The 15,012-nt window shown below is 41.1% G+C and overlaps 1 protein-coding gene across 2 annotated transcripts in view; it reads left to right on the top strand.

Moving 5' to 3' along the window:
* Positions 1 to 15,012, top strand: part of nlgn3a (neuroligin 3a) — a 195,625-nt gene that overhangs the window by 163,468 nt on the left and 17,145 nt on the right. The window lies entirely within an intron of this gene.

Genomic DNA, 15,012 nt, shown 5'->3' with positions numbered 1-15,012 from the left:
AACTCCACACAAGAAAGGCCGCAGCCCGTAATTGAACCCCGCATCCCTGCACTGAGGCAGACGTGCTAACCAGTCGACCACCGTGCTGCCGCCTGTGTAAGAATAAAATTATATGATCATTTATTTAGTTAGTTCGTGTCTAGATAAGGTCACTGCTTAAGAAGTACAGTCCACATGTTTACACACATCATAGTTTGATGGAACATTAAAAGGTATTTTGTTTGCTAGTTTGTTTGCATTATTGTTGGAATCTGATTTGTGACTCACTGATTTATATTCATGCCACATTTGTTTGGTAGAATTCGATTAAGTTTTCATTGTGAACACTTCAAAGACTGCAAGTCAAAGTAGTTCGTATGGTACCGACTCTAATTAAGATAAATTAATCATGTCTTTCATATTAATTCATGGTTCATTTGCCTTCATTTTAGTGTAAGCCTCAACAAACAATAAAACCAAAACATTTATGTCAAATCAATCTGATATTGTTCGTTGTAAAGCAGAATCTTTTTTGTTTGTTCGAACGCATAAGAAGAGGACAAAATAACTGCATATTAAAATGCAATCACAATATTGAGGTGGGAAAAAATTTCATTCGATTCTTTTTCAAAATCGTTCAGCTTTATTCAAGAAGCATAAATTGATGAACTCTGTTTGTTATTTTTGGTTGACCTTTAAAGGTCTAAATGTCAGGTGATTGTGTTCACATCTAACAAACGCGCCACCGACTGACAAGCTGTACCATCCAAACATTTTATTTCATGTCACACTCCGAACTAGTCCTCAGTGAGTCACAAGTCACAAACAGACAATCAACTTCACATTCACACATATGTATAGCACAGAATCATCGATTAACCTGACACGTTTGGGAATTTGTGGCATGTGCCAAACACGAGGTCACCTTACGGCCTATTTTTGCTCATTTCTTGTGTAAAAATATTTTTGAAATCAAAACAAATGAACAAGTGTTTGTGTTTGGCCTCGAGGGCTCCACTGAACTGACAAAAGCTGCTACAACCTTTCAGTGCTGTGAAATAGTCTAATTGGATACAATTATGATGGCATTTCCTGCACAACTGGATCAAATGGCATTTTTAAATAATTAAAAGCATTATCCTACGTGGATTGACACATCCATTTTCATAGTCCCGGAGAGTACAACACAAAGGCACCACGATGTTTAAACAATCACACGTATTGCTTTTGAGAATTCAGTTTTAGCCCGCTACGACATTCTCCAAACTAGTCGGAAACATCCCCAGGTTGTAAGCCTCACCCGCAGGCCTAAATAGATTCATTGAATTCAACTGCAAATTATTTTCCACTCAGGTTATCCCTCGTCTGCCTGCCTGTCGATTAGCAGCCAGATTGATGAGTTCAAGTCGGAGATGAAACCCTGCTGTGATGTGCATACAGACAGAGGGATACCAGCCTTTGTGCATGCATGTGTGAGCCGTGTGCTGTATTGATCAGTGAATGTTAAATGTCTCGTCATAATTTGTAGGAGATACCACACGCGCCGTGCTCAGATGCGTATGGCCTGTCAATTGGGCCGTTTTTAATTTATCCTCTTCTTCCCCTTTCTTCCCTCTTGCCATGTCCTCTCTTATTTCTCCTCCTTCCTTCGTATCAGTCTTCTTTGCTCTATTTTTTTCTTCGCACCCCCTTTTTCCCCTCCATCCACACTTACGGATCAAACTCTTTATCTGTCCAAAGCTGCTGCCTGCAGGCAAGCAGCCGAGCTCGTCAGAGGCTCGAGCTGAAGACCAAACAACGTTATATAAGGTTAGCATGGAGCATGTCTCACACTGATTGATGAAAACACCGGCCCCTCAAACACAGCCTCTTTTATGGTCTGGATAGAGCACAAGAAGGTTGATCCTTCTGTTTTGAACTCCACTGCTCTTAACTAAACGATTGCTCTGGCAACACCAGGAAAGTGCATATAATTCAGGATGAATGGTGCCAGTATCTTTTGTGCTTTGTCAATTGAGAATAGAGGAAATATCTGGGGCGGCCCGGTAGTCCAGTGGTTAGCACGTCAACTTCACAATGCAGAGGTACCGGGTTCCATTCCAGCTCCGGCCTCCCTGTGTGGAGTTTGCATGTTCTCCTTGTGCCTGTGTGGGTTTTCTCCGGGTACTCTGGTTTCCTCCCATATTCTAAAACATGCATGGCAGGCTGATTTGACACTCTAAATCGTCCCTAGGTGTGAGTGTGAGCGCGGGTGGTTGTTCGTCTGTGTGTGCCCTGCGATTGAGTGGCAACCAGTTCAGGGTGTCCTCCACCTACTGCCCGAAGATGGCTGGGATAGGTCCAGCACCCCCCAACCCCCCGCGACCCAAGTGAGGATAAAGCGGATCGGAAAATGGATGGATGAATAATCGTACGCAAATATGATTAACATTTGAACTGTTCCTTGAAATATATGCAATCATGAAACATTTACCGTAAACTTTTTAACAAATATAGCAATAATGAGTTCACTTTTTTTACTGGATACTTTTTACAACATGAATGCATTTTCAAAACACATACAAGCACTCCTTCAACTTGAAAATACAAAATGCTTCAATAAAACACTCCACTATTGAGAGTTAAACCACGACTTCTGCGCTGTGAGATCGATGTGCTAACTACTGGACTCCCGGGCCGCTCTGCGTGCGATTAATACGGGATAAAATATTCCAAAAGAATAGAGAAAACCTTTCACCTTGAAGGTGAAGCTTGTTATTCACTCTTGTGTAAACATTAATGCTGAAGTAGTTGTTATTTTCTTTTATTGTCATACAAACTCAATGTAGATGTTGGATAAATCTAGTAATCACCTTATTTGTCCATACTGTAGGCTAGGAATTTATGGGTGAACATTGACAGTAGACTGGAAATTTATTATGCATCGTCCCTCACGAGGTAGATGGTGAGCTGAAGAATAATTGAGTGTTCCATTAAATGGGACATTTTGTTTCATCCATCCATCCATTCATCCACCCACTGCATGCCTATCCCAGCTGACTTCGGGCAGTAGGTAGGGTACACCCTGAACCGGTTGCCAATCGCAGGGCACACATAGACAAAGAACTATCCGCATCCACAGGCACATCACGGGACAATTTAGAGGGTTCCATTAACCCGCCATGCATGTTTTTGGAATGTGGGAGGAAACCGGAGTACCCGGAGAAAACCCATGCAGACATTGAACCCTACACCTCTGCACTGTGAGGCCAATGTGCTAACCCGTCAACCGCGGTGCCACCGACATTTTGTTTCATTATGTTTATTATTTTGGGCCTCGGTTAAGCGTGCTTTGCGTTAGGCAGCTTGTTTAGGTACAGTCGGTAAGTGCTGTGGTATTATTTTTTCCATTATTATTCATAAAATATCTTTCCCTGTGGAACCAGCCGATGCTTGCATTGTGTAGAGAGAAACCATACAAAGTGCAAATTAACAGCCGTACTTATTGCTCATGCATGTGTACAAATTATGCACTTTGTAGCCTGGATACAGGAATTGCACCATCCAACTTCCAAGGTTCCTGATTCCGTCAGATGCCATTTGAAGTTGACAAATTTGATGGAGCACAGAGATATAATGGAATAGAAGTGCAATGTAGGTGCCATCTCTGGGCCTCTGGACCAACTGTTCAGTTGTCTGTAGGGCTCCATTCATGATTCGACCACAGACCCTCGTGTTTAAGTTAGCTGTAGCCACAAGGCTGTAGCTATGGTGACAGCAGCTCTAACCCTCTGACCGCAAGTTACCAAGGATGTAAAATAGGGCTAATTCAATCTCCTGGGGTGAAATAAACCACTTCATATAACTTTATAGTTTGGTGTGAAATAATGATTCCTTGTAGGAGATGAGGCTTAAAATGAATGATAGAAAAACAGCAAAGAGGGGAAAAAGTGAAAATGAGCAAGATTTTCACTAGATGTATTTTATTTTAATTTTTACAAAAGAGGATGCACCGTATAGTGCACTGGTCTGTGGAGATTTTCTTACAGTGAGAAGATGCTGGAGGTAAGAGTGGCTCAGAGGATTCAGGCTTCATTGAGCGCAGGCTTATGCCTAATAATTAGCAAGGAGGGACTCAGCACGGGCCCTCGGAACCGAGACAGCGAGAGCTCGATCGAGAGCGACGCAAAACAGAGCGAGTGAAAGATTAAAGATGTAAAGATGAGGAAGAGGCTAGCACAAGATCAAGCAGTTGCTGTGGGGGAGAGAGTGGCGTGAAACGGAACATTTCTGTGTTTGTCTTTTATGGTGATAATGCTTGTGAGGACATTTAAAACCCCTGGAAAGCCCACGGGGTCTAATTTAGCCCCTATAAATTCTGCTACTCAAATGCTACCCTTAAATCCCAAAGGGTCAAATTTGGCCCTCATCCTAAATTAGGATTAATGCATTAAATATTTGGTGTTCAGTGAACATATAGCAGTCATTTGATGTATAATTCATAATTTTCCAAAGAAGAAAAAGGTTCTTGGGTTCTCCAGGATCAGATTTTAACAGAATTAGCTCTTTGACATATCACATTTGGCTGTGAATTTATATTGTTGGTGAAATTTGACATTCAAGGTATGAATTGAAACATTCAAGGTAGCGAGCACATTTTCCATTTTTTTTCTCGACTCACCTAAACACGTCCTTACGCTGCCCAGGAAGTAGCGAGTACTGTTTCTATTGGGACACACTGCAACATTTGGAGCCAATAGCTTATCAGAAACGCAACACTCGCTTGTCACTCATTGGTCAAGCAGATTCATTCATGATGTGTCAATGTAATATTTTGAAATGAAAAAAAAAATGGAATAACACAAAAGGCAGTTTGCGCAGAGGCCACGGGATGGCACGATTAGTTCCTGTCATTGATTGATTATATTTATGGCCTACAAGTGTTTTCCAAACAAACATGCTATTATGACTTTACTTCTCTGTTAGTGGAGGCTGTGATCAAGGTTATCAGTCAACAAAACCAACAAAATAACTAAAACTGATATTCACAAAACCAAAAAAAAAAAGATAACTCACTAAAACTATAGTTTAGCTTCATAAAACCAAATTTAAAATGTCATTCATTTTTGTCCATGTCAATTGATTTCATGCAAGAGCCTTCGGAGTTTATTTTAAATGTATTCATCACATTATTTTTGTACTTCCATACTGATGAAAGAATGTCAAAATGTCTTTTAGGAATTCTAGTTTTCTATACTGTAGAATAGTTAAGTGACCTTGTTTTTTCTTGCACTCCACAAATGTGCCATATATAAGGAAAACTAAAACTAGTCCTCATAAATATTTAGATGAAAACAGCCTTTGTTAATGTTCTGAATTTGAAAAAAAAACAAAAGTCAACTCAAAATAAAAACTAACCACTATATAATGAAAACTCTGGCTATAATAGAGAACGGTGTGTTCTGAAATCCGTCCAAATCTGGGTTATCATGTTACCACTGTAGGAACAGAATATTGTAGGAAACCAAAGACAGTATTTTGAAGTGGAAAACTGACCAGCCCCAACGAGAGCCGAGTAAAGCCACAAAGTGAGAAAGTTGCATAACTTTTTTTTGTTTCGTTTTGAGGGGTTGGTTTTTTTTGTGCTTTCTTCATGGCATGGTAAAGGCCTTTTCACACTGCACTTACCTAAGCACAGTGTGTCATTAACCAACCTTCCTCTGCCCTGCTTCATGGTGAACACCATGAAAACCAAGATGGTGTGAAAAGGGCTTTCGACTTTAACATTTTTTGAAAGTTATCATTATTATTGTCGTCTACTAGATCCCAGGGCCAATGTCATTTAAAAAAATCATTACTGATGCTTCAGTGACATTTGACATCTGTTACAGATTACAAAATACACTCATTATAGTGGATTTAGGCCTCATCGCCAACAGAACGTCCTCGTCCATTAACGCGCATACATGCCACTAAATACATCAGCAGTGATCCAAAGCACTGCAGCACTGCTTTGTCATGTTTCCCTTTCCAGAAAAGCCCCATTGGTTTGCTCAATCCAGCATTTAATCCAAATTACACTTATCCAAAAATGGTGTGAGCCTGTAGTTGTGGATTGTGGTGCTCTAACCGATCCAAGGGTCATCAACTTTTTGTCCCCCCCCCCCCCCTTTATGGACAATAAATTATCCCAGAAGCCATGCCAGCAACCACAGGCCTGAACCTCATGCCCATTTAACGAGTGTCTAGTGAGGGAGCAGCACGGTCAAGGTCGGCCCACCGCAGCGTTGCGACGGCAGCGGTGCTACGTGACGGCATTTTCGCCGCGACCCAATGAGTGATTACCTCGCAGCTCCAGTCATAATTCAGTGTGACCTCAATCTGCCAGCAGCGCCATGCTTTGATGGATCAGCTCATGGTTGATGTGTTGGGTTCTAGCATGTCAAACAGGCAGATAACGATAGAGTGATCTTTTGCTTCTGCAAAGAATATGAACCTGGAATGATAGTGTTTCTTCTATCCAAAGTAAAGAGTTTCTTAACTACAGTGTCACAAACACCAACCGTGTCACGATGATGCATGTGTTAATTCACCATCTTTATGTCTTATCAAAGTCAGCACTGACACACGCACATACATGCATACATACACCCCACCGTCGATAATTTGTGAATTCTCTCAGTGGGTGATCAGCGCAGTGCCACCCCCCGCACCTTCCCCCGCTCTCTGACCTTCCCCCGTGGGCTTCCAACCACAGTAGGGCTCATCACACACAGCTCTAATACATATTTATTGCCCCGGTGACAGCTCCTGCGCACTGGATTTATATGATTCTCAGCAAACAATAGTGAAGCCCAACTCACTCTTGCTCCCTTTCATCAAACAAAGCGAAAGATAAATCTCGTAGTGTCAGGCCCACTCAGTCCTCCTCAGCAGTCAGCCATCTGCGGCTTTCGATGCACACCCTGGCAGGACCAGGCAGGCACCGTTGCATTCATAGCACGCGCGTAAATGAAGGTAAATATACTTGATAAAATGTACACTGTATTGATCTCGCAAAGGATGGCGTGACAAGGCCTAATCCATTCCAACCCCCAAATTAACTTTTTTTGTTCCAGGTTTTTAATGAATAAAAATAATATGATGTTCTACAAAAACATGTACATGGAGCACCTTGGCTTTAATATAAACACATGTGCATGCCAAAACTGTGCTTCTCGCAGTGCAATTCAGAAACAGACAGAGGTACTGTATGACCACCTGGAACGTCTCTCAGCAAAAAAAAATTGTCCTATCTAACAACATAAACAGTGACCAAAGTCACTCCCGTACGATAAATGCAGCAGAAATCAGGCCTTGTAATGACAATGACGTATTGATATGAAGCGGTAGAGGTTAAGAGATGTGACACATATCCTTGTTTAAGACATACACTAAATTAATTCTTCAGGTCTCTCAAATTTTGCAGGTGCTTAGAATTCCTTTGCAGGTGTTTCAGAATCTTGCAAAAGTGGGCTTGACATGCCTTTAGTGGGGAGCATTTTTGTGCGTGCTTTCAGGCGTTGGCCTGGTGAGTGCTGTTGTAGATACCAGTTGTACCAGATCAGATCAGGGACCTGCGCTCGCCAGTGATATGCTACGGAAACTCCAATCGGGCGAACCACGGCCCATTAAGTAAGAGTGAGGAAATGCTCGTGTTTTCTTGATTAGCATTTGTTCGTTCATTTGAACTTGAGGCATTAACATTTTTAATGTTGTAAAACTGAGAATAACATCTAACTATACTTGATTATTGATTGTAACGGTGACTGTAAGCCTCAGTAAATCAGAATCAAGTTGTGCTCTTCTTTGCACCTTGTTCATTCAACTCATATAAAGCCTCAAACATTTGTTTCTTTAAAATACTGAAAATTACAACTGAGTAATTAAACAAAATAATAATGTACTCCTTTCCTTACTCCTTTTACACATTTGCAATCCGAGTAAAAAAATGTTTGCTGTTATTACACATCTATCTACCATATATTTTTTTTATTTATTTATTGGACCAAATATATTTGAATATCTTGGAATTGATCTTATTATCCATCAAAGGCAATGATCCTCTACTATACAATGAAAACATTTAACGAATCTGACCACCCAAGTCGATCTGGTACCTGAACCGTCAGGGATAAGAGCAGGTTACCCCGCATGTGCCTGTTCGGCATCAATTGGCATCCTACGGCAGCTCCTTGAGACTGTCCTTATTTTGTAGTCGTATCTCTGATCGTATGTCCTGTTCAATAAACGGCTCAAAGAGCATCGCTGAATGTGTCTCTCCATCTCCTCAGGCAAAGACATTGTAGCACCTTGAGTGCACATTTTTATTCTTGTTGCTTGAGCAGCAGCAAACCTGAGACTCGCACATTTTGGCTTATAACACAAAGCGTAAATTTTTTTAATTAAAATTCCTGTATTTTCACAACTATAAGACGCCATTAAAAGTCTTAAATTTTCTCCAAAATGGACAGGACGCCTTATAATGCGGAGCGTCTCGTGTATGCGCCGAGTTCCAAAGCCTGACTGAGAGCACTTCTGGCCAACACGCTGTTTATACAGAGAAAAGGCGGACGTGAGTGACGACAGGCATGCGGAAGTCCGCCAATGAGTGAAGGGTGGGCGTGTAAGAGGACGCTAAAGGCACGCCCCTAGCAGGTACCAGTCGCGTGAGTACATTGTAAAATGGCTAAATAAAGTACAATCGAACTCAGTTTTGCTTCCGTTGCCTTTTTAAAAACGTGTTTTTAGCGTGTGTGCATGCATGCCGTATGTTTAAGCTGGCGTATGTTTTACCATGCCTGGCTGCGCCCAATAATACAGTGCGTTTTGTGTATGTGTCAAATACAGAAATAGCACCCGTTACTGAGACTGCGCCCAACAATACGGTGCGCCGAATGGTTGTGAAAATACAGGGGAAAAAAATCTATCACCAAGCAACAGCTCGGAAGTTAAGAAAATTTGTAAATTGGGGTTTTCATAATTCAGTGTTTCTCAATAGTGGGTGGTTTGCCCTCAGGGAACATGCTTTTTTATTTTTTTAGTCCTAAAATAATGTGCAGTTGCACCTCCACTACGTTAGGGGGCAGTGGCGCTCTCATTGGCAGAGTTTGCGCAGGGAGTATTCTCAGGGAGGAAATATGACCAGGCGTATGTAGCGCTTGGCTGCAATGTGACTGCGGTGGCAGACGAGGGAACGTCGATGTGCTGACTGTGTCTAAAACTTTTGGTAGCGGACAGCATGAAGCCAAATAAATTAAGGCGTCACTTAAAGACATTACACCCCAATCACGCTGATAAGCTGCTTGACTTTTTTTCAGTGAAAACGTGCCGAATATTGCCAACAATCATGCCGCTTTGTGACTGCTACTTCAGTATAATAATACAGGTCTGAGCAGGAGCCGAGAGTTGCTGTGTCCTGCTTCAAACCTCGCTTCGAAAAGCTGTGCATTGCAAAACGTGCTCATTGTAGCCATTAATCCAGACATCAACTTTGATTTAAAAAAAAAAAAAAAAGGACAAATTATTTTATATATACAGTATATATATATATATATATAAGTATATATTTTTTTAATATTGTGCTCCTTAGATCATGTTGGTGATTAGTTTGAATGCATTATTAGTTATTGATTTTATGTAATTTTATTTTTCAGTATCGTATGGTTTGACATGGTCAGTCAAAAAATATTTATTGTTAAATTAAGGATTTAATATTATTTTCGAATTTCAGATGCACTTTAAATCTTTTTCTGTTCCAGTTACTAAAGCTATTCTTTGTTGTAAGTTGGTCCATAAAGTTGGTCCATATTTCTTTCTTTTTTTATTCTCCGATACGTTAATAAGGATACAGTGTTATGCAAAGGATTACTTATAACAGTTTTATGGACAAATCAAGTCAAGTCAACAGTATTTATAGAGCACTTTCAAACAGCCATCGCTGCATACAAAGTGCTGTACATGGAGCAATTTAACATGCACAATAAACAGTAAGACAAATCGGTAATAAAGGCGGTAGAAAGCACCAAACAGTAAAACCAAGAACAAATCTAAGTCATGCTGAGTCAAATGCCAAAGAATACAAGTGAGTTTTGAGGCGAGTATTAAAGGTGGGCAGCGAGGAGGCTTGCCTAATGTTCAGTGGGAGGTCATTCCAGACAGAGGGACCAGCAACAGAAAAGGCTCCGTTTAGTTCTTGGTACTACTAATAATGTCTGGTCCGCAGACCTGAGGCGCCGGGCAGGTGTGTAGGGGCGGATGAGCTCAGAGAGGTAAGGTGGCGCGAGATTATTCAGAGATTTGAAAACAAATAAGAGGATCTTGAAAATAACTCTAAAATGAATGGGGAGCCAGTGAAGGGATGCCAGAGTAGGAGTTATGTGCTCCCTCTTACGAGTACCAGTCAAGAGGCGAGCAGCGGCATTCTGGACCAGCTGAAGGCGCTTAATGGAGGACAAATGATACTATTTATAGTCATGCGGGGTGGGGGGGGGGGGGCGCGAGATGTTTTCCTCATCCTTGGGGGGGCATGACAGAAAATAATTGAGAACCACTGTCATAATTCAAGGTACGACTGCATATTGATATTAATATTAATGGCCATAGTAAGTCTCAATAGGAACTAAGGTGTCTAGCACAACTGTGATTGCTTAATTAACATCTTAAGAGCTGTGTACCAATACGTATTATCAAGTATGCCTTGTTGATTATGGAACTTCCCTGCAGGCAAATATGCTCTCTGTATGATCAAAGACATTCCAAGTGGTGATGTCACCGAAGGGCAAAGTCAGCCCCACGTATCCTTCTGCTTGCTGTGCTAAGTTAAGTTGAGATGTGACGAGAGACAACACCAAGAACGGGCTCGGAGAGGGGAAATAAGGACAGAGGAGAACAGTGCCAAAGAGGGTCAGACGAGCCGAGCAGCTGCCATACATCCCCACTCTCACACCAGCAAATTGCGTCTTATAGCTGTCACTCTAATGCTTCCAAGTGGGTGAAATCCTTGACATCTGCTTCCGCTCGCGGAGTCACAGCCCAGGCCACCACCCTGCAGAGACGCACAGTCGATAGGACAGCTCGCAGGGCAGTGGTGCTCGTAGTGGCTTTCACATCCAATGTGGTTCATTTTATCGGCACAGAAACAACAAACGCAAAGTCCAGATTCATGCTGAAATGTATTGTGTTTGCCGCAAAACTTCTCAGTGGGATTTTTAGCACATATGTCTCATGATGCAGAGGCTATTTTGTGAACCACACTGAGCAAACGCTTTTAACTCATTCAGTACCAGCCAATTCTGGACCAAGTCTGAAAAGACGTTTCTAAACGTCTTTGGGAGTGAATGAGTTAAACAGCTCACAGTCGAGCTGTGCTTTGAAAGTAAATTGTTATGGCAATTTCAAAACCGCTTGTCCTCATTAGGGTTGTGGGTAAACTGGAGTCTATCCCACCTGACTTGAGGTTAGATGCAGTATCTAGCCTGCACTGGTCGGCAGCCAATCGCAGGGAACATCGAGACAAACAAACATTCATGCATGCATTCACACCTACGGGCAGTGAGAACCTGTGCATTAGAGGTTGACAGTTTGCTGCAGGATTCCCTTGGGATGGAAGTCAGTTTTACCTTTCACCACGCGATTGGGACAGAACAGGATAAAAAGCTCACAGGAGCAGACAGTAGCAGGAATCTCCAGCAGGAAAACATTTTAATGTAGCTATTCTCAAAAATTGGATGATATGGGAGTTACAGTCATATACACTGGGAACAGGACAATACAGTATTTTATTTAAAATTACAATGCTCTGGGACTGGGACAGGACGGCCTTTCCTGAAAGCGTGTCAGAGAAGACTTTGTAAATAAAGTGCAGGTACTCTGTTATATAAAGTACCGCTTTTGATTTGGGCTCAAAATTCTTTGAAGGACAAACCAAGACGTGTTTTGAAGATATCTTTTAAGTTTTATAATTATTGGATGATCGATGAGTTGTGATTAATTTGCTGCTTAGCTCCTTCCCTGCAATCGAGGTTTTGGTCCATGGATTATGGAGATAAAAGGAATAACTGCCTAGGGCTTGAGGGCTATCACACTGGATAGTTCATTTGAACATATCAGACACGTTTCACATTCGTCAGCATTTTCTATGATATATTTTGTCTTTTTATCAATGAAAGTAAAGAGGTTCCCATAGCTGACTGAGGTGTAGATGGCAAGAGATGCATTCTCACCCAAAGCACAGTTCACAAACGCAAGTGAAATGAGCAGTCGAGGTCGTCTCAGCTGAATTAGGATCTGAGCAGAAAAATGGAAAGCATAGAAAATGGGTGTTTGAATCTCACTTTTTGTATTTATGCAAGAAAAAATCGCACGTTTTGCAATTGATTTGTGTTCGGGCTTCGCGGCAGAATGGGTAATCCATCCGGAACATTCTACACATTGTGTTCGTCAATTGAGAACTCCGTTGAGTGATGATGTTGCTGTAATTCATGAGTCTAAAATATATGAATATTTTGTGTGCGCATTAACGTCTTTATTATTGCTTGTCTCAGCATTCGGACAACTTGCCCGCTGAAAATCGGAAAACGGAACCCACAGCAGAGTGCACCTTGAAATGTAACTTTCAAAAACATTTAACGGTTCACCCAAGCATACAAATTAATTCTACTTACTCCTTGTGAAGAAATGTAAAGAGGAGTGTAAATAAACACTTAATCTTTGCCAAGAAGAAATAAGCCCCCCGCTGCCGCTGATTAAGGCTACCAAAGTAATATATCTGGCACTTAAGTCTTGTGTTTACCTCATAAACACAGAGACTTCAGCAGCCACCCACACCGATGCTAAAATATTACTCTTGAACTCTGCATGCCAGCATGCGTCTCCACACGATGTTGTGGAAACATCTTGTGACGTTCTGTTACCGCTCGTAATGACTGGTGGTCGTCTGTTGCGCCAGCCACCACGACAACGTCAGTGGAATTCAATCACTGTGACCGTAACGATGACATGAACAATAAAGCAGCGTGGTCAAGCGGCTGGAGCTTGGCCTCTGACTCCCAGGTCGGCAAAGCAGCGCCAGCGCTGTAATGCTGAGACTTGAGGATGACGCGAGGAAAGCATGCCGCAAACAGAAGTGATGTCGCTTTTAATCTGCCGGATGTAATGGGAACATTTTTCGAAGGGATGCAATTCAATCATTTCTGAGGAAATTATGTTTCTTATTTGGGATGTATGCCTTGTGGTAAAAAGTCGTCTCGGATTTCCTTCATTCTCCGCTGCAACTAAACGGTAATTTGATTTGGGAGAGAACCCACGAGACTGTTGATTTGTTTGCGTTAGTTTCCCCCTACACACACACACACACACACACACACACACACACACACACAAAACACTAAGATATTGTATATCTACTTACATCACAGGACGTCTGTATCATAATGTGTTTATTGCCATACATCGCACACACACACACTTTCTCTCTGTGCATGCCACCAGGTAGCATTTTGTTGGCAAGTAAAGTGCACAGCTCCGCGAATAAGGAGTAGGAGTTTACTTTTATTAATAGCAATCCACCCACGATCTCCTGTAGAAGCCAGTAATTAATTGTGGGTGCACATTTTCACTGGGGGGGGGGGGGGGGGGCGGGGGTACAAAAAACAGATGCCAAAGTAGTTTTATCGATAAAAGGTCAATGTCAGTACGGGCTGTTAAAAGAGAAACCATGAATAACTAACAAAGTGGTTGAAATGGTGTTCACTGTCTGTGACTTGTAGAAAAACAAAGCAAAAGAAAAAAGGTGAAATGTGTTGAGATGTATGAGGAGTAAGGATTCAACAGTGTACGTTTCAGTCATCAAGATCAATAGAGGGTAATCCACAAATGTGGATTTGAAAGCAATTTGACACTTGAGTTTCACTTTTAAACTTTTAAAAAGGCTTCTTGTTGAAGATGCTTCACCAATCGTCCAAGTTTCATGAAAGTCGAGAAGAAATCCAGTTCCCTTTGGTTCCGCTGTCATGAACTATATGAACATCAAATTATTGACACCATTTGCCATCTCGCTCCCTGATCAGATAACCGTGACTCTTTCACCTGCTACCAGTCCACGGCGTACCCCATCAGGTCATCTTCCATTGACTCTGTCTTCCCCGTGACGGCGTACAAAATAAGCAGTATATAACGAATGAATGAATTAATCATTTAAAATGTATTAACGTCGGCAGAGTTTATTTGGAGATGCGTGAAGATTTTGTCTCAATGCGCATTCTGTTTTTCCGCATTATTTCTGTAAATTCTCTCATTGACGACCTGGTTGACTTCAAAATCACCCAATTAATGTATAAAGCACATAACAATCTCCTTTGCCAAAATATCCAGAGGCTTTTTGAAATTAGAGAGAGCTGTTATAATCTAAGGGGTACTAATCAATACAAAAAATCCAGAACAAGAACAAACATCAAGCAAAGGTGTGTATCAGTAATAGGTGTCAATCTGTGGAATACGCTTGAAACGGACCTGAAAATGAGTAAATCGTTGGAGGAGTTCAAAAACAAATTCAAAAGATGAGTACAAAAAAACTACATGAATCAGAATTAAGAAGATAAATTTGATATACTTATAAAATATAGTAATACAACTGTTTGTTCTTGTTTTGGATTTTGATCAACTTATCAATTGTATTCAAGAAATGCTAATTATAATGAATATGAGAAAATTGAAATAAAAAAGGAGAAAGAATAACTATATATATACAAACCAAAAGGTGTATAAATAGAAAAGTATAGTATACATAAGGGTAAAAGAATTTGATGATATGTCGATTTTTCTTCTTTGTTTTGAAAAATGATCAATTCAAATTGGTACATAATAAGGGGTAGGACTAGATAAGTTATTTACTTCTTCCTACTCCTTTGAGCATACAACTGTGATGATGTGTGTTTTTTCTTTGACTTACTTTTTTAATTTTCCTTTCATAATTTTTGTTTGACTTTTGTCAGTCTGTTATTGTGCGTACCATAT

This window comes from Hippocampus guttulatus, chromosome 2, assembly GCF_054856545.1.
Source record: "Hippocampus guttulatus isolate MCC_2025c chromosome 2, RoL_Hgut_1.0, whole genome shotgun sequence".
In the NCBI taxonomy this organism is placed as follows: Eukaryota; Metazoa; Chordata; class Actinopteri; order Syngnathiformes; family Syngnathidae; genus Hippocampus; species Hippocampus guttulatus.
This window is presented reverse-complemented; position numbering and strand designations above follow the sequence as displayed.